Source organism: Prionailurus viverrinus, chromosome X (genome assembly GCF_022837055.1).
Source record: "Prionailurus viverrinus isolate Anna chromosome X, UM_Priviv_1.0, whole genome shotgun sequence".
Lineage (NCBI taxonomy): Eukaryota > Metazoa > Chordata > Mammalia > Carnivora > Felidae > Prionailurus > Prionailurus viverrinus.
In genome coordinates, this window is record NC_062579.1 from 34138449 (window position 1) to 34162242 (window position 23794).

Genomic DNA, 23794 nt, shown 5'->3' on the forward strand with positions numbered 1-23794 from the left:
TTCATCTGAAAAAATATCTCCCACACAGATTCTATAAAGTTGTGTATTCACCTTAGTGAATTTAGAATACAATCACTTTCTGATGAGGTTACTCATTAGTGTTGATCCAGTTTCTCTAGATTCCTCTAATTAGCAAGTATTATGAGCTATCTTGTGTTGGATAGGTAATTCTTGAAAATAACTTTATCCTTCTTCAAAACCTTCTTTATGGGGCGCCTGGGTGGCTCAGTCGGTTAAACGTCCAACTTCAGCTCAGGTCATGATCTCACAGTTGGTGGGGTTGAGCCGTGCGTCCGGCTCTGTGCTGACAGCTCAGAGCCTGAAGCCTGCTTTGGATTCTGTATCTCCCTCTCTCTCTCTCTGCCCCTCCCCCACTTATGTGCATGCACACATGTGCGCAAGCGTGCATGCTCTCTCTCTCTCTTTCTCTCTCTCTCGAAAAAAAAACTTAAAAAATAAAAATAAAAAAAAATAAAACCTTCTTCATTCCCATTGGCCCAAGCAGGAATTAGGTCTGAGTTACTGCTTACCTTGACTGTTGCCACAGATTCCTGACTTCTCATTCTTGTCTACACCTCTCTGATTTGTTTCTCCTCTTGGCTTAAAGGCTTTTTGCAGTGCTTTGTTCCCTTCATCTTAAATTCTGTGCCCTTTTGCCTGTCCTCAAGGCCCTGTATGGTTCCCCTGCCAGCTAATCTAGCCTCATGGTCCATTTCTCCAGACTCTGCCCCAATAATCAGGGCAGCCATATTGAATGAGGATAGCATGTTGTTTTATGCCATAGGCCCTTGTAGGTTCTGTTTCCTCAGCCTGAAATACAACTTCAATTCATTTCTTTAGTGCTTTGTCTTGTTTTGGTTATGAGTTTATTAACTTATATTATGAAACATTTCAACCATAGAGAGAAATATAAAGAATAACATAATAAACAAGCATATCCCCACCATCTGTTTTAAAGATAGTGCTATCTTGCCATATTTACCTCAGATGTATATATTTCTTTTTAATTTTTAAGATGAACGTTTTCAAACATACAGGAAGTTGAAACACTAGTTCAACTACCCATATATTTGTTACTGAGATCCAACAATTGTTAATATTTTGCCATATTATTCCCTCTCTCTCCCATTTCTTCTATTACTACCTCTTTCCCTTCACACACATACATGAAACATTTAAACCTTCATTAAGTTGCAGGCATCATTCATGACACTTCACCCCTAAATACTCCCACATACCTCTCCTAAAAATAAGTTGTTCTCCTACATAACTTTCCTATCATTATTGCATCTAAGAAAATAAATAGTTCCCTTACCTCGGTGTAATATTCTGTCCCTACAAAAATGGCAGTTTTCCCCAAAAGGTCTTTTTATCACTATTTTTTCTCCTACACAGGATCCAATCAAGTTTCACTCTTTACATTTTGGTTTGGCTTCCTAAAACTCTTTAATTCTAGAACAGCCATGCTTATAATTTGTTCTTAGGATATTGAGGTTTTTAAAGTTATCAGGACAGTTACTGGTGACATAGCTCACCATCTGGATTTCTGAATCATTTTCCTCATGTTTTTATTTAACATCTACCTTTATAACATGTGTCTCCTGAAAACTGAAAGTGTTCTTCTAACCCATTACCCTTTTGCCTAACGGTTTGGTTGTACACTGATGCCCACATCAATGATATCATTTGTGGTTATAGAATGGTTATTTTCTAATTCTGCCAATTATTCTACATTTATTAGTCGCCATTCTGCTGCAAAAAAGAACATTCACTGATCAACGGGGAATGAATTTCAGCTCCTCATCTAGGGTGATTACTTCATTCTTCCCTTTTTAATTAGCAATTTTCAGAGTAAATCATCTCCATTGATGGCAAATGAGTTAATTTTTTCTCCTTTTTCTTATTTTGAGCATTATTATAGGCTCTCTTAATATGGATTTTCCCATTAGCAGACCCTGAGACAGGATGCAAGTACAGGTAGTTATGTGAGAGGTGATTTCAGAAACACTGGGAGGAGGGGCAGGGAATGAGACCAGGAAGAGAGGGAAGATACTCAGGGAGAGCTGCCTACCCATTTCTCCCTGCAATGAGCTGGAGTCTGATCCTGCTGCAGAACCCAGAGACCAGTGTAGTACCATGTGCCATAGAGTCATCTCATTTGAGAGGCATTTATCCACAACTTTTGTCAGTCATTCTTTGAAAGACTGCTCATCGGGAGCATAGATTCCCTGGCATTATCAGCCCAAAGGGCTTCGAGAGAAGCCCTCAGGCAAAGACAGATGGGTGCTGGCAGCTGAAGTTTACTGACTGGGGGCATGTATGAGTAGGTCACCATCACTTACAGTCATTTGTTTTGAGGCTCAAAGTCCCAAAATTGACCAATGGGAACTCTTTGAATCCTGCTTGCCCTGTATCCTTTTGGCACACTTCCATTAGTTTTGAGCACATCCCTTCTGGCACACAGTGAATCAGACTAACATTACAATCTCCCTGGCCCAGGGCCACCTGGGTGGCTCAGTCGGTTAAGCATCTGACTTTGGCTCAGGTCATAATCTCACAGTTCGTGGGTTCGAGCCCCCCTGTCAGCGTGGGGCCTGCTTGGGATTCTCTCTCTCTGCCCCGCCCCCACTCACTTTCTCTCCCTCAAAATAAATAAATAAACTTAAAACTTTCCTGGCCCAGTCCTGACATTAACCATTTCTCCAAGGAGCTCTGATTCATCTTAGGGGGGAAACCAAGATCTGAGAGCTAAACATGCCCATTGCTGCTGGATGTATGATCGCTTCTTGGCCCTTTTAGTGACCTACCTCACAAGTTACACTGCCGTTTTCTTTTTTTATTTTCTTTTAAGATTTTACTTTTAAATAATCTCTACACTCAATGTGGGGCTTGATTCACCACCCCGAGACCAAGAGTCACATGCTCCACCCACAGAGCCAGCCAGGCACTGCCACATTGAAACTTTCAATTCAGATTTAACAATACAGATTTTTTTATTTAGTATCTTTGAACTTACCTTTGCTTTGCAAAATATGGTTTCTAATAACATTAACTTAAGATGTCAAAAGTACTATACCAATATTACTGCTCACTGAAGAAAGATTTTCATCATTTCTTTGCATTTCTCTTCGCTCTTACTATATCCCAATAAAGGTATACACGCAGAGCACCACGTTCTACAACCACTTGCAATAATTTTCTCTCTCTTTCTTTTTTCTTGTTTAACCATTTTGACATACGTTTTGGATCATTTTCTTCTACTTGGTTTTCATTTTAGGGTTTTCCTGAATTCTGTTTTTGAATACAGCAGGACATTTACACAATTCATGCATCAAAATACACACAAAGAAGTACTCAGAGAAATCTGCCTTTTTTAGTTTCCTGGTTCACTTTTCCAGCAGTCATTTTTGCATATGTATTTTCATTTCCCCTTCTTTCATATCCATATGACAGCCTACTATATATAGTGTCACATACCTTGCATTTTTCTCTTAATACTATATCCTGGAGGTTATTCTACTTCGACTCGGAGAACTTCGTCATTATCCTCCAAGTTGTAGCACACTCCATTTTGTGGCTGCAGCATGGTTTTAGTATATAGCCACTACTGAAGAACATTTGGGTTGAGTCCAACCCGTATGTATGTGTATGTGTGCACGCATGCATGTGCACGCTCGTGCACATAAGCGTGTACATGTGTGTTTATGGAGGTGGAAGGTGTGACTTCAGAGTAGATTCTCTGATGTGGGATTGCTTGTTCAAAAAGTAATTCTGTGGGGCGCCTGGGTGGCTCAGTCCATTAAGCGTCTGACTTCAGCTCAGGTCATGATCTCGCGGTCTGTGAGTTCCAGCCCCACGTCAGGCTCTGTGCTGTCATAACAGCTCAGAGCCTGGAGCCTGCTTCGGATTCTGTCTCCCTCTCTCTCTGCCCCTCCCCCCACCTCTCCCTCTCTCTCTGTCTCTCTCTCAAAAAAAAAAAAAAACATTAAAAAATTTTAAATAATTGTGTAAAAAAAGTAATTCTATAATTTGGTAATTTTAGGTGACAGTTCCATATTCCTTTTCATAGTAGTTGTGCATTTTATTCTCTCACCTTACTGGCCATAGCCTCACTGGTAGAGTGTGTTGTTTTTGATCCACTTGTTTATTCCGGTTATACTCTCATACTGTTTACAGAGGTAATGTCGCATTTTTCTTGCCAACATTCTTTTGCCTTCCAAAGTTTCCTTTTATCTAATTGCTTTGGCTAATACTTCCAATGCAATGTTAAGAGTAGTGGAAATAGTGGTGCCTGGATGGCTCAGTTGGTTGAGCATCGAACTCTTGTTGATTTCAGCTCAGGTCAGCATCTCACAGTTTGTAAATTCAAGCCCCACATTGGGCTCTGCACTGACAGTGCAGAGCCTGCTTGTGATTCTCTCCCTGCCTCTCTCTCTCTCTGTCAAAATAAGTAAATAAACTTTAAAAAAAAGAGTAGTGGAAATAGAGGAATCCTTGTACTGTTTCTAAGCTTAGTGGGAAGGCCTTCAATGATTCCCTATTAAGTAAGATGCTGGCTTTATTTAATTTTATTTTATCATAAGGGAGGGGCAGTTCCTATTGTATTAAATGCTTTTTATAAGAATGGGTTTTGACTGTTGTCAATATTGTTAACATCTAAGCACATAATGTAATTTTAGAGATATATTGACACAGAGCATTACATCAGTGGATTTTTTTTTTAATGCTGAAACTTTCTTGCATTCCTGGAAAAAGTACTTGTTCAAAAAATATATACATTTAATTTATTATATGTAATATGTGTAATATGCATTTAATATTCTATATTAATCAATTAATATGTTAATAATATGAAAATATGTTTAATATTGCATAGTTTCCTATGTCCTAATGTTCTATCTAGGATTTTTGCATCAGAGAGATTGGTATCAGCACCAGGTGTCAATGTTATATTCATCTCAAAATCAGACCTTAAACATTTTTCTAAGTTCTGGAACTTTTCTAAGTTCTAAAACTATTTTAGTAGCATTGGGATTATCTGACTTTTGAAGATTTGTAGAAATTCCCTGTGGAAACTGTTTGGTCTGCTGGTCTTTAGAGAAAAGTTCTGTAGTAACTTTCTCTATATGAAAAGTGATCTTTTAAAACTTTGTGTCTCTACTGGCATCAATTTGAAGGAATTATGCTTTTTAAGAAAATCACCTATTTTATGTAGGTTTTCAAATGTATTAATTTTCATAGAAATATACAAAGTAATCCCTTAAGATATTTTATAATTCCATTGGTTTCAATGATTATTGTCATCACATTTGATGTACTTTCAGCCCTTTTTCTCTTGATTAGGTTAACCAGTTGTGGTTTTATTTTATATTGTAGTGTATTCGTGCTGTTCATTTTCTCAGTCCTAACTTATAATTATCTGGTTTTATATTTATAATTTCCTTCCTTCTGATTTCTTTGGCTTTATTCTCTTATTCATTGTCTAATTTCTGTTTTCCTTCCTTTTGCATTTATTGTTAAATTAACTTGTTTTCGGTTTCCTTTTTACTGCTATAAATATTCAAGGCCATGAGTTTTCCTTCTAATGTTGTAGTTGAATCTCCTAGACTCTACTACATCATTTTTATTTTTCTGTCCCTCCCTTGAATGGTGGATCTATTTAGCATGCAAGACTTCCAATTAATACAAATAAAGGCAATAGTTGAGACATATGTTTCCAGGAATTAAGGCTCATCATCAACCTAGGCAAATTGGAAAGAAAAAGAAGATCTTAAAAGTAAAAAATGTTCTGGGGTGCCTGGGTGGCTCAGTCAGTTAAGCATCAGACTCTGGATTTCGGCTAAGGTCATGATCTCATGGTTTGTGAAACCGAACCCTGCATCAGGCTCTGTGCTGACAGCACAGAGCTTGCTTGGAATTCTCTCTGCCTCTCTCTCTCTCTCACTCTCAAAATAAATAAAATAAAACTTAAAAAAAGAGGAAAAATGTTCTTTCATCTCTTACCTTTAAGATATCCTTTCTCTCCCCACTTTGCTTAGGTGAATGAGGACCGCTAATTCCCAGGAACATATGTCTCAATTATTCCCCTTGTTCAGAGTCAATGGAAGTCTCATGTACTGACAAAGTTGTGATACAGTTTTGAGCGAAGAGATACAAGGAGCCATGGAGTCTCCTTTTAATATGGGGCTCGGTATCTCTGGATTACCAGGCATTTTAGGAATATGTATTGTAATGTATATTTCATATATTTTTGAGGGCACAGATTTGATTGACTGGTTGATTAATTGATAATTATTTATTTAGCTTTCTTTTTGTAATCTCAGCTCCTAGCAAAAATGTCTTGGGAGTGTTTTTCAAATTGTGGTATGAGGACTATGGAGATCAAAATCACCTATAGAGAGGAGAAGAGAGGCTGTTCAAATTCGGAGTGCTGGGCCCCATACCAGATACACTGAATTAGACTCTCTAGAAGGTAAGGCCTGGAATTCTGCATTTGAAATAAAATAACCAGGGAATTCTCTCTTTATTAAATGTTTATTTATTTATTTTGAGAGAGAGAGTACAAGTGTACCCTTGAAAGAGGTGCAGAGAGTGAGAGGGAGAGAGAGAATCTCAAGCAGGCTCCACACCATCAGCACAGAGCCCGATGTGGGGTTCAATCCCACCGACCATGAGATCATGATCTGAACCAAAATCAAGAGTCTGGTGCTTAACTGACTGAGCCACTCAGGCGCCCCACCAGAGAATTCCTATACAATTTGCAAAATTCCTGGCCTATAATTTAGATCACTCAATAATCATTTGGTGAATTAAATCTGCTTACCTAAATGACAAATGCGGGAAATGAAGCATGTTGGAAATGTTAGATTCCTGCACATTTGCTAAGACTTTTAAAATGGTTAAAGAATCCTGGCAACATCCTATCCCCCTGCCTGGTGGAAATTCAAATAGTTAACTTCTATAACACAAATAAACTTAAAATTATGGAAGGAGGCACTGGGAAATCACCTATAGATAGATGCTACCGCTAAATGTTTGGATCATCAGTCATTAGTTAATACTCGGGACGTCAGAGTCCTTGGTTTTTCATTTTTTCCTTTGCTGTGAGAAAAAAATCCTTAATTCCAGAAATTAGCTGGGATCTCTTATCTGTTGGTGTGAGATAAATTCAGTCCTAGCAAGTCTCACCAAAATTGATAAGCCATCGCTGATGTTTTTATTGCGGGGTGCAGCAACAGCCTGTTTCCATGGAAACAGACGCCAGCTTGCTGAAAACAGAGGTAAGAACTTTAGCATTAATTACTATTTCAATTTGAATTCAATTGATTTCAGAATAAATCTGGAGACAACTTGGCAGTATTATTGTGAGTGGTGTAGACATGCCTCACACCATATAAAACAGCTTAACAAATATAACAAGGCGCTGTGGGTTATAAAAGAGAACCAGAACTCAGTCATGAAGTAAGCATAAGAAAAGCATAGACTGAAGTCTTAAAAGTCAATTTTCAAACTGTATAGATGAATAAGTGACTTGCTTTTAATGAATCTAAATTGCCCTTGACAAAGCAAAATCATTATGGAATCAATCTTAATGTCCCTCCCACAAGCACTAAGGAAGAAAATACAAAAAGAGACAAAGGAAACAGAAGCCTGATTTTGGAGAGCTCTACGTTTGGCGCTATGGAGTTTGAGGCTGACAGCGTTGAGGTTCCTTAAATTATATCACCTACCTTCAGCATCACTTTATTGCACTCCTTGGCTTCCTCAGCGTGTGTGTGTGTGTGTGTGTGTACACCGAAATGTCAGAGATCGCTTATCAGTTTTGGTGCACTCAGGCTGGGACTTGCTGGCACCGAATTTCTCTAATACCAACAGATGTGAGATTCTAGCTTCTAGAGTAATTGTGGCATCTACCTATGTATATTCAAGAGTTCTTACTTTGAAAGTAAATGTCCTTGGAAAGGGTTTATGCGTTAGGACATTATCCGGCTTGGCCAGGGAAGTGATAGGTTGGGCTTAGTTGTAAGTTGACTCAGAGCTAGAAGTGGGTACAGTGGGTGAGAGGTCAGGATGAGGGGCCCAAAGAAGAGAAAAAAGGAAGAGCAGAGTGTGCCAAAAGCAAGTTGAGACCATTAAACTATTTAACTGAAGCTCAACTCAGACTATGAAAGAATGTATATATATTTTTAAAACTAAAAAGCCAAGACAGAGACAATGTTGGCTAGCAGAATTCTATCAACTGGGACTTTTTAAAAGTCAGATTTCTCTCTAGAGAGGTATGTGAAAGGTGTGCATTTTTTTGGTCACAGTTGCAAAACAGAGGACCTTGACCAAGCCAAAAGCCAAAGATTGCAAGATGGGAAACATTCAGGAGTGAGAATTCTAGAGTAGGCATACCGAAAATAGAAGAACATTGTTAGGACCACACCTAGATCCCCTCTGTTCCATGTACCGATTCTCTGAGCCTGTTCTCTAGCTTCTGAGTGCTTTAAACAGCTAACCTCAGAGACCCTCTTCCCATTACTGTGTTTTGGGTTAATGGAGCTGTTTCCTTTACATAGGGAGCCAGAAATGCCTACGAGTTTACATACCATGCCAGTACCTTCCCGTTGTGGGAATATGAAAGCCTAGATCCCTTTTCTTGGGGTGAGATGGACTTTGGGGTGTAATTAACAATCCATAGTTCACTGCAGAATCAGGCCGAGGCTGGGACTTTGGCTGAAGTCTTATCTTTGCTTGGCTTTTACCTCTTCTTGCCCTGTGTTGTAGTCAGCCTCCAAAATGGTGCCCAACAACCCTCATCTCCTGCTATTCATGACTTTGTGTAGTCCTGTCCCACACTGAATAGGGCCAACCTGTGTAACCATTAGGATATTGTGAAAATGAAGGTGTGTGACTTCCAAGGCTAGACCATAAAAGTTATCATGTCTTCTACCTTGCTCTCTCTTGGGTTGTCCTTTTTAAGGGAAGTCATTTTTTGTTCGAGGCAGACAGTCAGATAACTCTATAAAGAAGTCCATGTGACAAGGAGCAGAGCCCTCTCATCAGTAGCCAGCACAAACTTGCCATTCATGTGGGTGAGTCATTTTGGAAGTGGATCATCCAGCCCTAGTCAAGGCTTCATATGACTACAGCCCCAGATGACATCTTGACTGCATTTTATGAAAGATCCTGAGCCAGAACCACCCAGAAAAGCTGCTCCTAAATTCCTGCCCCTCGGAAAACGTGTGAGACAATAAATGTTAGTTGTTATTTTAAGCCACTATATTTTGAGGTACTTTTTAAATGTGGCAATAGAAAACTGATACATCCTGCTTCCCCCCCCCCCCACTCTCTTAGTAATTTCTCTGGGTACTATTTGCTTAATAAATAAATCTCATCTCAGCAACTGCTTCTGGTGAACCTTATCGAAGACATTTGGATTCAACCAACTCTGCCATCTATTAACTGTATGACCTTGGGCAAGTCACAAATCTCTTTTGTGCCTCAGTAAAATTTTGTGCCTTGGATAACATGAGCGCTGACCTCTTAGAGTTGCATGAAGATTGAAGGGCTCAGGGTTTGTAAAGTCCATAGCAGAATGCCTGACACATTGTTAAAGCTCATTAGTGTTCATCCTTATTATGATAGTAGTATGGGGTGGCACTCGTCAGCCACGAGGTCTGACCAAATGGAATTTTTTTCTCATGACCTCTGTGAACCCAGTCATCCATCTTGCTGGTTTGTGACCACAAGGAACTATGAAGAGGAGACCGTGGATGCTTCAGCCCAATTTGAGAAAAAACAATTCATGGCAGCAGGTCAATAGTGGTAGGTCAATAGTGTCATCTTTATAAATGAAATTCAGACCATTGCATTATTGTGATAAGATCTGCCATTTTACCTTAGGTAAACAAACCGTGTGTGCTGCCTGATCCGTCACTGTTCCTGCCACAAAGAAGGCATAGAACTGAAGCAGCTATTTCAACAGCTAAGTGACACTGTTTTTCTGTTGGAAACTGAAGACTAGACACTGCCCCTCCTCCCATAGCTTTTTAAATCCAGGAAAAAGTGTAGAAAGCAATATCCCAATTAAGAATCTTTATAAAAGGAGATTCTTTTCTTCCAGTATGCCTGATTCAAAAAATTCTCCATGTAATATTAACACATACATATGAATAGATAGTAGGCAATTGTAATAGACTGGAGAAAAAGATTATCATGTTCCGACAGAGAAGATATAATGAAGAGAAATCAGAATTCTGTGAGCAGACAAGGAGTGTGAGATGAAGAGATTCTGGACTTCAGACTCCAGTTAAGTAACGAATGAGAAAGAATTCTGCATTAATGAGGGGTCTAAGGGAAGAGCCAGGTGAACTGGCTGCACACACAGGGCCTCCAACAGAGCTCCCAGTTCCATTCATTTTTCTACCACGGCTGAGAAAAACACCTCCAGCAGCCCCAGTGAGATTTTAGAGAACGTTTCCTTCTGAATTTTGTTTTAACCTCCGCAGTCTATGTAGTAATTACCAGCTATGAAGACTTGTTGATTATTTATTGTGAGACAAAGCACTTGGAGAATTTAAAGATGAGAGGTAGAAGTAGGAAGCGTGGTTGGAGAGAAGGCCAAGTACCACAAAGCGTTTTGAGACTCGACAGTATGTGGGTCCATAACAGTTTGCTCTATTTCCAGGATTCTCTGAGGAATACTCCCTTAAAACAGGCCCTGCTGGTTATGTTGGTTATTCAGAGCCTTTCTTGAGATTCCTGTGGAATTTGTGATGAAGCCAACACATGAAACTGTCAACTGATGCCAAAAGAGATGTTCCTTTTGGCTCAGTAATAGCTCTGTTTAACACATGTTGGCAAAGCCTGCCAATAGTCATAGAAATGGTGCACTGGAATTTGAAGAAGGAACCTTCGATTGAGAGCAAAAGTCACATAAGAGAGCTTTCCTGAAGGTTCTTGGTCAGCTCAACAATTGTTCTTTAATGGTACAGGGAGAGGGAAATCGTGAGCAGCTCTGACCTTTTATCCATCACGATGAATTGACCATCACTGTGTGCATCATTGACTTTCAAACTACTTGTTAAGCTCTTGTTTATACAGTACTCCCTCTAGCAGTTTGCACAGACTGGCTTAACTGGGCACTCTCACGCACTGTTGGTAGGAGGAAAAATGACTATAGGCTCTTGATAGACAATTTAGGAATATGTATCAGAACTTAAAATGCATGGCATCAGTTAGGGTCTTGGCACGAAACAAATGGCACTTCCAATCTGGGTGTCGAGAGCACACAGTACAGGCTTAGGGAAATCAACAAGGGATGATACAGTCCCTGTGGCTGGCCAGAGCAGGAAACTCTTGCCACCCTAGGACTGACGGGCAAGAGGAGGGAGTGGTTGACAGAACTTGGAGCCGCATGAAAGGTTATGCCTCCAGGAGCTATGGCCTTGAATAGAAGAATGCAGCCATATTTCCATAGTTTTGCTGGCAGGGAGAGTTCTGAGACAAACAAATACGTCAAATTCACTCTCCTCCCTTCTAGCAATGTCTCGTCAACACCTTCCAGTAGCAAAACTCAACCAGAAGCCAGAGGCAAGGAATGCCATGGTTACAGTCCATATGGGTTCATCTCCTTGGGCAAAGAACAGGGTACAGAAGGATGCAGAATGGGTCTTTGGGAACAAACAAAAGATCTAGCACATGCACATACCTTTTGACTCTTATTTTTACAATACTTTCTTTTTTTAACGTTTATTCATTTTTGAGAGAGAGACAGAGTGTGAGCAGGGCAGGGGCAGAGGGAGAGGGAGACCCAGAACTCAAAGCAGGCTCCAGACTCTGTGCTGACAGCACGAAACCCAACCTGAGGCTCAAACTCATGAACTGTGAGATCATGACCTGAGCCAAAGTTGGATGCTTAGCTGACTGAGCCACCCAGGTAGACCTACAATACTTTCTAAAGAAATATTCCAACAGGCTTTCAAAAATAACCAGCATAGGGGTGGCTGGGTGGCCCAATCATTTAAGCCTCCGACTCTTGATTTCAGCCCAGGTCATGATCTCACAGTTGATGAGATCGAGCTCCATGTCAGGCTCTGAGTGCTTACAGCATGGAGCCTGCTTGGGATTCTCTCTCTGCCTCTCTCTCTGCCCCTTCCCCACTCTTGCTGTTCTCTCTGTCTCAAAATAAATAAATAAACTTAAAAAAATCAGCATAGCATTTCTTCATGAAAAAAACTGGAAAGGACCTAATTTTCCATTAAGAGGATAAAGGTTAAAAAAGGCATATTCATATTATGGAATACTATGTAGCTGTTAGGAAAACTAAGACAGAATCTATATGAGCTGATATGGAAACATGTCCAAGATGTAGTCATGTTTTTAAAAAAAGGCAAAACCAGCAAACAAATGAAAACCCAAGTTGCAAATCAACGTATAGAGCATGATCCTATTTTTTTTTTTGCTAAAGAAAAAAGAAAAAAAACCCTAAGCACTGACATGTGCGTCTAAGTATTTACACACATACCTGATTGTGATGAGTAGGTAAAAAGGAAATTTTAGTATTTTTCTGAGATACATTTTTATTGTTTGAGTTGTGTGTGAGAACATATTTATGAATCACTGCTGTCGTTAGGTAAAGCGATAAGACAGAGCAAGTGAAAAACTTGGGTGAGGCATAACCTGTAACCCATGGGAGGCAGAAATGAATCGCCTTCTTAATGCCTTTCCTTCCTTTTCTTCCTGCATCCACTCTGCTTTGTGGGCATTGAGAGTCTTTGATGTTCAGTCTTAGTCGTGCCCTTTGCCAACCCAATACTTGGCAAACCTGGACAACTAGGCTGCATTTTTAATTCTCCTTCAGCCTATGGGGCATAAAATATGCTCACTGATCCGTCTCCTTTCTCTTTGACCCTTACTACATCAGCTAGTTCCTAAACCCAAGCATAGTATGTGGAGACTTAGGCCCATACTGTAGCTGGAATCTTTGGCCTTCCAATCTGAGCCTCACGTCTTCTCTGTGGCACATTATTCCTGATTGCTGAAGTGTTACCATTTGGCATCCACACCGTTTGGGTGCTCCAGTTTACCACTGTTGCTTTCTGTCATTGTTTCCTTCTGCCATTTGGCTATCGAGCTTCTGATCACTTGCCCCTTTGGCCAGATGGAGATGCCACTGCTTTTGTTGACAGCCCTGCCGGGTATGGCCCCCTTTCTACCCCACTCTATGACTTTGACCTCAGAAGGCCAGGTCCAGAGCTCTTGCCTTGGTTTTCGAAAAAAATTAAGTTTATTTATTAAGTTTTGAGAGAAAGAGAGAGCGAGTTGGGGAGGGGCAGGGAGAAAGCAGGCTCCATACTGTTAGCACAGAGCCCGATGCAGGGCTCAAACTCACAAGACATGAGATCATGACCTGAGCCAAAACCAAGAGTCAGATGCTTCACTGACTGAGCCACCCAGGTGCTCCTCTTGCCTTGGTTTTCTGATGCAGTCAGGTTCCTTTGGGTCTGTGGTTGTATCCTGGTCCCAGTTTGCTTCGTTGGGACCTGCCTATCTTGCCTGGATCCTACTGATGTTTTCTCACCAAAGGACTTTGCCTTGCCTCCTATACATCCAACTTCTTCTGTCTTGCTCTAAATCAAACAGACCGGGGCTCCTGGGCCTCTCAGTCAGTTAAGTGTCCAACTTTGGTTCAGGTCATGATCTCACACTTGATGGGTTTGAGCCCTGCATCGGGCTCTGTACTGACAGCTCAGAGCCTGGAGCCTGCTTTGGATTCTGTGTCTCCCTCTCTCTCTGCCCCCCTCCCACTCATTCTCTCTCTCTCTCTCTCTCTCTCTCTCTCTCTCAAAAATAAATAAACATTAAAAAAAACATAAAAATAAAAAAAAGTAAATCAAACAGACCACCTGGAGATACTCCCGGCAAATTCTTAAGTCTTGTTATTTTTTTTTTAAGTTTATTTATTTTTTTGAGGGGGGGAGGACAGAGAGACAGGGAGAGAAAGAGAATCCTTAGCAGGCTCCACACCATCAGCATGGAGCCCGATGTGGGGCTCAATCTCACAAAACTGCAAGATCATGACCTGAGCCGAGATCAAGAGTCTGACGCTTAACTGATTGAGTCACCCAGGCACCCCTTAACTCTCATTATTAAGTGATACTCAAAGTGTCTGCCCCAGACCAACAGTGTCAGTATCACCTGAAAACTTGTGAAAGAATGCAAATTCATGGCCTCACTCAGGCCTATCCAATCAGAACTTCTGGGGTTGGGGCCTAGCAATCTGTGTTTTAATAACATGATCACTCTGCATGCCAAGAAAGAAATAATTTCTCAGAGGATTGAGTGATCACAGTGGACTAGAAAATGATCTGGGAAAGGTGGGCTGAAGAAGGCTGGTGGGATTTAGATTACAGGCTGAAGGATATTCTAGCCAGAAGACACGTAGACCCAAAAATATGCATTTGTGGAATGATAGATAAACTAGACTTTTCAAAGCAAGGAAACCAGCAACATTGGGCTCCTAAATCTCATTCTATGAGGTCATGGGCGCTCCTAGTGCTACTTTCATTTGCTCAACCATAATCTGCTTCCTGTAGCACTCAAACCCGTTGGACACCAGGCATCCACCTACTGACTTGAGCCAATCAGTTACTTCTCCCTTGGGTCATCTCTGCTGGTAAGATGTGTACCTTCCAAATAGTTTTTTTCCTTCTCTCACACAGTTGCACTTTGGGGTTTGGTTTTTCATATCCTCAGAGATTGCACGAGGTAAGAAAACTCAGGCTTAGGGCTCTCCTAGGATCAGTGTGTGCTTGGGGTGGGGTGTAAACCATAAGCTCCAAAATTCCACACACATTCCCTCCTTTGGGGCCCAGACATCCCCCTATTCATGGAGCCCCAGGGCCTGCCTGAGGACCCCAGGGCTTCCTGAGGTGTGCATGCAAAATAGACCCAAACAGTGACACCAAGTGACACTTAATTTTTATTTGAGTTTGAGTACCTCTTTAAAATAAATGCACATAACATTTAGAAGCACCCCCAAGGGATTCATTTTAACTATCTTTTCATGGAAATAGCTAACAGATATTAGAGCTGAATATTTTAAGAAACAATTTCAAGGCAGGTTTCTTGGGTTTGTTTTTCCTTTCTCAAGGACATTGTTGTGCTCTGCGTAATTGGTAAATTAGATATTATGAAAGGGAAGAAGAAAAAAAGATCAACGAGGCCTGTGAAATGCCAAGAGGGCAGAAGTACTAGCAACTGATGGTGAGGGTTATTTCACGGGCTTGCATTGTGTGGGCACACTTCCTTTTCTAAGAAGAGCCCGTAAATTATGCTGCAGAAAGACAAAACAGGCAAGTGAGAGCATTTGGGTGTTGGTGGATGCTTTGCAAATACATATTTAAATTTTTTTTAATGTTTATTATTTATTTTTGAGGGAGAGAGAGAGATCAGGGGAAGGGCAGAGAGAAGGGAGACACGAATCTGAAGCAGGATCCAGGCTCTGAGCTGTCAGCACACAGCCCAATGTGGGATTCAAACTCACAAATCATGAGATGTGGGATTCAAACTCACAAATCATGAGATCATGACCTGAGAGCTGAAGTTGGACGCTTAACCGACTGAGCCACCCAGGCGCCCCTGCAAATATTTTAAGTGCTGCATTTTTTACTCCTTTTCTTTTCCAGGGCTATCACCTTGGTACTATCATTTATGTGATATTGCCAGGCAGCTCTCTGAGGAATGACACCTTGTTAGATGGGGCTCCGCTGGCAGAAATGTGCCAGTGACAGACATTCAGACTTCCATGAGAACTCTCAACCACAGAGAACCAATATGATCCCCAGGGCTGGAATCAGTACGAGATCCACTGTGTACTCATCCAGTACTGCCCTATTTCCTGTAGTAGTCACAACAGGGCTTGTGTTTCTAATGACTCAGCTTTAATGCAACCAATGTAGCTCCTTTCAAGAACATTGCAACCACTTTTTGCAAGGAAATAGAAGCTGCTAGAGAGGGAACCTCAGATACATGTGGGGAAGCATCAGCACATTGGGCAATCAGAGTCATGGCTGTAAAAGGAGATAAGGAGTCAAAGTCAGTTTAGGTTTAAGAGGACTCATGATGTCATATATTCGGAGCCAGTTCCCAAGGCCATTAATCCTTGCACAGAAGTTGTGATTTGTAAAGGATAGTTCCCATTTGCCCCAACTGTGCTCACAATCAGTGGATGAGGATCCAAGTGCCCTGACAAATGAAACAAACCCAGGCTGTAGTCAAGTTTACTTTGGGTTCATTGTGATGATAGGTTTTGACTCCATTCAGTTTCAAACTTGAAGAATCAGCAATTTTAATAATTTTTAAGTTTATTTATTTTGAGAGAGACAGAGAAAGCATGAGCAGGGGAGAGAGAGAGAGAGAGAGAGAATCCCAATCAGGCTCTGCAGGGTCAGCGCAGAGCCCAACGTGGGGCTCGAACTCAGGAAACTGTGAGACCATGACCTGAGCCGAAATCAAGAGCCGGAGCCACCCAGATGCCCCAAGGAATCAATAATTTTAAATGGAAGGATGAGCAATCAGATATGAAGTATAGACCCCTCTAAAGGTAACTTGATTTTTATGTGTCTACCTGTTCAATCAGACTGTGAACTTCTCTGGGTAGGGGTGTGTTTCATTCACCTCTGTAATGCCAGGCAATAGCCCAGAGTCTGCCACATAAAAGATGCTCAATAAGAACATGTGTATCAATTAAACAAGTATATAAATAAATGAAGTAAAGAATATTGGGAAGAAAATATGCAGAGACCTTGCAAATGTTTTGGGCTGTCAGGAACTATACAAGAAATCCCTGAGATCTACCTGATGGTAGATTGAACAACTGGGTTAAATACTTGTTCTTATGACCCTTGAACTTTTGGGGAGCTGGGAAAAGTTTCTGAAGTGGAAGAATTCTAGCCAGGATAAATGTGATTTCCCCACTTTAATTCTAAGTAATGTTTTGCAAATTTGTCGGTTTCAGATTTACTGTGGGCTCCCTAGGATATTGACCAGGCTTGTCAATATCTGGTCGGAAGAAAGCTCTTACACTTAGGATTTGTTTACTCCTTGCCTTATTCCAAGGTACGCGAAAGGGTGTACTTAAGGAAAAATGTAAGCAATAATAGGAATAATCTGCTGAACAGGGAAATGGATTAATTTATATGTTGAGATAATAATCTTTAAAATTCTTTGAAGGGAATGGTTCCTTTTTTTTCTGGTGCCAGTCTGGAGGTGGGGCGGGGGAGGAGTTCCCCACAGGAGACATTGTGTAGGGGTATTAACTGATAAGCAGCTTGTGCAGAAGCAACAGTCAAAAGGTTAGATATTTTTTATAGTCACCCATGCTAAAAGTTGAGAGCGTAACTTTAGAAATAAAAATTCAGTGAGAGCTATTCACCAAGAAGCTAGACACTAGGCTCTAGAACGAGGTGCAGTACTGCCTAGTGGCTAAGGTCCGAAGACCTGGAGTTGAACTTGTTTTGGAGAAGAAGTCCAGCTCTGCCTTTTACCCGCAAAGAGAACTTATGAAAATTCACCTCCAAAAGACTTAGTTTCCTCAACCAAAACAAGTATAATCATGTATTTCCTAAAGAAGCCATGATGTTTAAGGGAGGCAATATGTGAAAAGCTCTTAGCCTACTGACTGGCAATATAATTGCTCAAAAATGTCAGCTCTTAATATCCTCCTTCTGGTCTCAGTGATCTTGGTTAACATGTAGAATATCCAACATAGAAAAGAAGTAAATAGTGTATCCCGGGAATGTTATCTTTGCCCAGTTCTGCTATAAAAGGAGCATATTATAATTTATAATTTAAATTTACCTAGGCTGCATCACCTATTGTGTTGAACCATGTTCTCCAAGCATAAAATCTTCCCTCCTGGGCATAGATACTGAAAACAATTTATGGAAAATACTTTCAAGGCTAATTCCTGTGAATCAACACAGTACTTTAGGAGATGGAAATGCAATTTATTTTTTCTCAACAAGTAGCCTTAGAGTAACAAGTGTCCTTGGGTAACACTGAGCAAAAATCTCTCCAAGGCTCTATTGTGACTGGGAAGGTAAGAGCAATGGAAAAAAAACCAACAACAGTAGTGCAATATTCTATGAATATCACTCATGCTAAACCTTATTGACTCCAATTTTCTTGGAAAGTTTTATTTCATTTTAAAAGAATCAACCTTGGATTAATGGCAAACATGCCTGTTCTGAATTGCATCTTGTTTTTGTTAAATTGGGCTTATCTTCAGGTTTTCTGGTTGCACTGTAAAAAGCCCTAATGTCTATTTGTTATGATGGTCACTGGTTTGGTGTTTTGTGTAGGTTATCATAGTGTATTTCACTGAATCTACAATGCCGTTGGTTGTAAGACATGCCATTCTTTTATGTAATGGTAAAATGCTGCCATTTTAAGTGAGGGCATAAATCTGTCTTATCACCTGGAATTTCTATTGGTACCATCTGAAAGAAGTCTTCTAGACTTATGTGAATATAGATTTTATCATATATCACACTTGCGCGTGCATAAAAGGGGGAACATGAGTGAAATAAACTGATTAATATATTCCTAAAACATCTTCACATTTCGAGAAAGTCTTTTGAGTCACTTCTTGGCTCAAAGTTACTGGTGTCCGCACTTACCTTTCCAGTCATAATAGAGCCTTGGAGAGAATTTTGCCCAGTGTCACCCAAGGACACTTGTTACTCTAAGGCTACTGTTGACCGGAAAAAATAAATTGCATTTCCATCTCCTAAAGTACTGTGTTGATTCACAGGAATTAGACTTGAAAGTATTTTCCATAAATTGTTTTCAGTATCCATGCCCAGGAGGAAAGATTATGTGCTTGGAAAACATGGTTCAACACAATAGGTGATGTAGCCTAGGTAGATTTAAATTATAAATTTTCCTTCACATAGTAATGTCCTCTGTGCCAGCTGGCACAGTGATGGTGCAAAAGTTTTGTACAAGTGCACTGCTCTATCGTCTTCAGAATTTTCTTCCAAAGCATTACACATATTCTGTAGGTGATGATTTGACCATACAATGTCCATGGAAGATTTTTAGACAGCAACCAGGACTCGTATTCCTTACTCAGACGGTCTTTAAACAGCCTGTTGTTTGACCTGCCAGAGTTGTCCAGTCACGTCACTAGTAAAACAATCAGGTTTTCCCATGTACGGATAATGACAACTGCATTGCGAATGCGGCCTGACAGCAATGGTAAGATGCCATTTATTATGGGCTATATCCAAATTTCAGAGATTGTAAAATATGAAACATTGCATCTTAATATCAATAAAGCATAGTAATGACAATAATGTTTTTAAGCAGCCTATTGCTAATATTAGACTTTAAATATTTCCGTGGCACTGCACGTGTCTCCTTCCATGTGGCTCTGTAGCCTAGCACACAATTCTATGCACAAAAGGACTCAATAAATGCTGAATGCCGGTGCCTAGATGTCTTCCAGATTTTTCACCTTTGTATTTCCACTGAGGAGCAATTTGCTGTGATGAACGATTGGAGTTGAGGACTGCAGAGGTCTGAATGTTTATTCCCCAACCCCCAACAAATTCATATATTGAAATCTGAACCCCCAAAGGTGGTGAGTTGGGAGGTGGGGCCTTTGGGAGGTGACTGAGTCATGAGGGCAGAACCCTCATGGATGGGATTAGGAGTTCTGAGAACTCCCTTGCCCCTGCCACTAAGGGAGGATATAAGAAGAAGGTAGCAGTCTGTGATCCAGAATATGACTCTCACCAGAACCTGACCGCACTAACATTCTGATCTGGGATTTCCAGCCTCCGGAGCTATGAGCAACAGATGTCTGCTGTTTATAAGCCACCCCGTCTATCTATGGTATGCTGTTTTAGTAGCTTAAGCTGACAAAACTAAGGAAGGTGGCAAGCTTTTAGTTTAAGTCCTTCAAACAAGAGGAACCACATAAAACACACACAAACACACACACACACACACACACACACGCATACACGGTTGAGTGCATTCATCTGATCTCAGAGTCAGGCATAAGGAATTTATGCCAAAGACAGCCAAGTGGAAGCAAAACTTCTTGGCTTGTTTTTCAGAGGTGTCTGTTCTGTACAACCCTTGTATCATTCATTATCTCCTCCCTGACCCCATCACTTCCTCCTCCTGTCCTTACTCTTCCCCTATTTTGTTGTTTTTCTTCCTATGTCTTTCAATCACTGTCTAATATTATTACATAGTGAAATATACTGATTGGAAATACACTCTATCAAAGGAGAAACCCATCTTTGCCAAGGTTAAGTCACATTCATGCTCCATCACGTTTATTTTTTGTATTAACCTAAATTAATTATGTTGATATTTTGCTCACCATTTTTGCACAGAGAGGCAAAATGTCCTGTAATATTTCTGGAAGAACCCAAAGGAGAGCAATTTCATAAGCTTACATTAGAAAATTTCAAAGAATTCTGGGTTCATCTGCTGAGTATTCATCACTCAACAAATACTTAGTTGACCACCTAGTATGTGCCAGATACACTGTTATAAAATTCCAATTATGAGCAAAAAGAGATGTAGTGTCCTCTGTCATGGAGTTTATAGTCTGGTGATTTCAAGTTCCATCCCTAATCTGATGAAACTCAATATTTCCACCTGAATACCACCTGAAGGTCAACTTGTCCAAGACTGAACTTATGAACCTGAATTTATGGTCACTCTCCACGATCTTTCAATCAAGAGAAGTAAATGTATCTATCTGTCTTCCAGACTTTTCTGTTTTAGTGAATGTTACCTTTATCAATACAGGGTCTCAAGGAAGAAACACAGAGATAGAGATTATGCTTCCCTTTCCTCACTCCAGTTTTGGATCTACCACCAAGTCCTGCTGATTTTTACCTCTTAATATCTCAAAGCTCTGTCCACTGCTCTCCATTTCACCAACCTCACCATCACCCTAAATTAACCCACTACCATGTTGTATGTGAACTGCTACCAAAACTTACAGACTAATTTCTAGACATCAGTGCTGACCGCTAGCCAATCCACTGGAGCCAAGATGGACACAAATGTGATCATATATTTTTTTCATTCATTGCTTTATCCTCCAAATCTAGAAGAGTATCTGGCAATGGTAAGCACTCTCAATATTTGCTGAATACATAAATAAACATCTCCTTTCCCCTTAAGATGTTAAAGACCAATACCTTGACATGGTCTATGTGATGCTACATCACTTGTCCCAGTCTAGTGCTCCAGAAATATCTCTTATCGGTGTTCCTCCTCGAGGCTTCTTATTCTTTGTAACACACACAGTAACTCTGTGCTTCAACCAAATAGGGCTTTAAGCTTCTCAAAGAAGCCCTGCTCTCTGCAGTCATAGGATCTTGGCACATACAGTCTCTTCAGTATGGATTTGTAGTCCTCCTTAACTTAAGAGTTCTTACCCTTCCTTCAGCTCTTAGGTCACATGCTGCCTCCTCAAAAAAGCCCACCTTTCTGCACCCCCAGGTTGCAACAGGTTTCTTTGTAATTTACCAAAAAGACCCAACTCCTTTCTTTCACAACGTTTTTCTCTATTTAGAGTTATATATTCATCAGCATAATCAATTGATTCATGCTTATCTCCTCATTGAAATGGTAAGTTCCAGGGGCGCCCGGGTAACTCATTTGGCTGAGCGCCCACTCTTGGTTTCAGCTCAGGTCATGATCTCACAGTTCATGGGTTTGAGCTCGGCATTAGGCTCCATGCTGACAGTGAGGAGCCTGCATGGGATTCCATCTCTCCCTCTCTCTCTGTCCCTCCCCTGCTCTCTCTCTCTCTCTCAAAATAAACAAATAAGCTTTCAAAAAAAGAAATGGAACCTCCACAAGCACAGGGAACCCCTTCTTTTGCTCGTGAGCACTTAGCACCATGCCTGGCCTGTAACTGGAACACTATAGAAGTTTACTAAATGAGGCAAATTACTTTCTTGAGAAACTCATCATTAATTGTAACTAAATGTATGATATTTTATAAAACTTCTAAATGTTATTGCAAATAAAATCACAGTTTAGGCACAGTTATGGTGTTCCCTACCTTTGCCATCACTTCTTTCCTCCTGTAGAGTGCAATCTGCTATGGAAGGTGTTGTGTGTGTGTGTGTGTGTGTGTGTGTGTGTGTGTGTTTAATTGAATTGTTTATCACCTTCGGGAAGACAGCAATGAAAGTATTCATTTAGAATACAAGCTGTAAACAGAATCCTGACTCCTTCTATGTTTATGGAGTTCAAACTTAAGAACTTTCTCATCTATAACTGTCACCAGGTAGCAAAACACTTTTAGTTCACATTTCAGGACCTAAGAGAAAATGTACTGAGTAAAAGCAAACAGAATCAGCCATGAAGTTGAAGGGCTTGATTTTGCACTCTGCCAAGTGTCTGAGGGGGGAATTATTTAATTCAGCCAGTGAGTCAACAAGTCAGTCTAATTCTCTAAATCTGGTTATTTTTCTTTGCAAAATGTACTTGTTCTCTCTACCACAAAAGCATATTTGCAGAAGGCGTTGACTATGAAATTCTCTTTGCCACAGTTATTGAAAAAGAATATACAAAGCCCATAATAATTAGACAATTGATGTTTTCAAAATAAGATTAAGGCTCTCATTCCCATTCAAAGTCATTCTTTGTCAACTAAGCTATAAAAATTCTCTCTACCCAGAAAAGAACCAAGTTTAAGAACTTGTAAAGTTTCTCTAAAGTAAATCCTGAAAACTTATGACAATTTTGTCATTTGGTGATGTGTTCTTGCTGAAAATATTTGGAATTATTAAATATTATTTTACTGTATTTCAGAGTTGAAAGCCCCAACTGTTTCCCCAACCCTCCATATGTATCAAATTAAGAAGATTTTTTTATGTGAAGGTAAAGAACTATGTATTTTTCTTTGTGGGCATCCCAGGTAATCAATATGCTATGTAATAAGAATTTCCATATCACTTGACAATTTAAAACATACATTGCCTAATTCGATCCTCAGAATAATCCTATGAAGACAACATTCTTATTCTCTCCTGCTATTCCCACATGGCAAAGCTGAAGGTGTCCCATCATTATCAGATAGTAAATGATAGAGCTGGTATTCCATTCATGTCTTCAGATTTCAAGTCCCATGCTCTTTTGCTCTATACCATCCTGAAGAGAAAAGCTATCAATATGTTTAAGCTGTTGAGAGAATAAGCCAGAATAAATTGCTAAAACTTCCAGTATCTTTAAGCTTCAATAAGGGAAGTCTGTGAAGGGTGATCGTAATTTTCAGAATAAGAAGAAATTTCCAGAATAAGAAGAAATAAATTTATCTAAAGATTAAGTCAAGACCAGTTCATTTACTGAGCTCCCAGTATATGCCAGGCACTGTTCAAGGTGCTGGGAATGCAAAGGTGGGAAAGACATGGCCCTTGGACCCTGCAATCTCATAGTCCTTAGGAGGAGATGAACGCATAAGCAAATAGTGCTAAATCAATGTGGTTAATGAAGTGAAAGGAGTATGTAGAAGGACTTTGAGAACACAGAGAAAACCATCTACCTTGCCCTGCAGTATGTCAGAGAGATGTCCTGACTGAAGATAGCCCCAAAGGTCACCTAGACATATTCTCATGATGCTTTTGGACTGTCAGGTCTGCTTTCACTTGTTTTTGTATCCCCAGCATCTAATATATGACTGGGGCTCAGTGCAGTCGTGTGTTTAACGACACTGAACTGCTAGGGTCAGAGATTCTGAGGACACTCATGAAATGCTGGTCCC